Raw genomic sequence first — 1,911 nt, forward strand, 5'->3', positions numbered from 1 at the left:
GAACAGGGCAGAGACCTGGACACAAAGCTTCCATGTTTCACAACCTGACACCTGTCAGTCAAATAAGAGGAAAACATTTGTATTGCAGATGATGAAAGTTGAAAAAAAATCAACTTTTGTAAGAGAGTATAATGATCAACTGTGTCAAACGCTTTACGAAAATCAATATACATAGTACTAGTTACTTGACCTTAGTTCAAAGCAGCAGGTATTTGTTCAGTGAATAAAATTAATGCAGACAGGGTTGACCTTGACGTGTGGAAACCATGTTTAGCTCTTTAGATCCATTGTTGAAGAGTGTTTATTTGGCACATTTGCTAAAACCAAAAAAATAAATCCTATAGCCACTAAAATCTGACGGCACTCCATGTTTGTTTACATTTTGTGAAGAAGGAAGTTGGGCACTGGGCACCATGTCTTCTTCTGAGGTTTTCATGTTGATTCCTTCAATGGGTCTTGGTACAGCGCCATCACAGGCCAAGTGAWGAGGACWGGTTGTTCTCAGRGTTTAGTTTGTTTSACAAAGTGCAGTGTGAATGCAAACCGCACCAACTGAAAATGTAAACAAATTTTGCAATTTTGGTCACCAATCGAACCGGGTCTGCCCGACAATCAGATGTGAATACGACATAAATCAGTTTTTCTTTAGACTTTCTGAAGGTTTATCCAGGTTTCATATTGGACATTGCCTGCTTTTTGACACATTTTAATTAAATGCATTTCCATTTTCAGAGGAGAACCATTAAACTCCAAGCTATGAGCAAGAAATCTGAACTCCTAAACTAAATTAATTAACTTTGTTATGTTGACATACGAGTAAACTTCACAAAAAACAACTTTATGTTGAATCTTTAGATATTTTGCCACTGAYACCCTTTCAGGAGGAAACAGTTTCTCCTGTTTTTGATGAAAAAATACAAAAAAATACCAGATAGGTTGAGATAAAATACTACACAAGTGCCAACTAGATGATTCTCAAATGTAATTAACTAAAAACTTGCCATAATCAACTGAAAAATGTGTCTCTGAAGTCAACTAGCACATTCTTTTTTTATGTTTTCCACTTCTCTAGGTTCTTTACGTTTTTAAGAACGGCACTACATTCAGTTTTGGTCAGATTAGACTAAAATAAAACAGTAAAAGTGCAGTCAAAAGTCCAAAGAAAATATTAAAAGACCTTCAGAAAGTCAGGAGACTCCTGATCAAGCTCAGACAACTTTATAGGAGTGTTAGGAGTCTAAGAACTGAACATTTGAAAAACCTCTGATTGACAAAAAATGAAAAGAAAAAAACATCTAAAGTTGGCATCTATATAAAAAAACTATTTTTAAGGAAAGAGAGTCCCTGGTTTTTATTTATTTTATTTTTCCCTCTTTTCTCATAGAATCAGTAAAAGCTTTTGAAATGATTTTGCCCTTTAAAAAAGCAGCGCTACTCCATCAATAAGGGACAATAGCATATTCTGACAAAACGCCTCGGGGCATTAAGCCACCCTACCATCACCAGGTTCTCTTCCATACAACCTCTGCTGGTGACTGGTAAATGCCACTTTCAATCTTTTTTCTTTTCTCACCCCCTTTTTTTTTCTTTTCACAACTGCTATTCCTGGCCCTGAATGGGTGTGTTAAGTATTGTGCATTTTAATAGGGGCGGTGAGTCAGTCAGGATAATCAAAAGCAGGCCAAGCCTTTGGCCAGATCAAAATAATTAACTGGAGAGGTCACAAGCTAATGAAATGAAAAAGAGGGCTGAAAAGAATCCCTAAATGGTGTTCACTAATCCTCCTTCTACCTTGTTTCAGGGAGGGAGGGGGTAGGATGCTATAAGCCTTATATGCTGATAATAGTGTGAGGGGTGCACAGAGACCTGGGACTATAGATTCATGTGTGTGTGTGTGTGTGTGTGTGTGTG

The sequence above is a fragment of the Austrofundulus limnaeus genome, unplaced genomic scaffold (assembly GCF_001266775.1).
Source record: "Austrofundulus limnaeus strain Quisiro unplaced genomic scaffold, Austrofundulus_limnaeus-1.0 Scaffold31, whole genome shotgun sequence".
Lineage (NCBI taxonomy): Eukaryota > Metazoa > Chordata > Actinopteri > Cyprinodontiformes > Rivulidae > Austrofundulus > Austrofundulus limnaeus.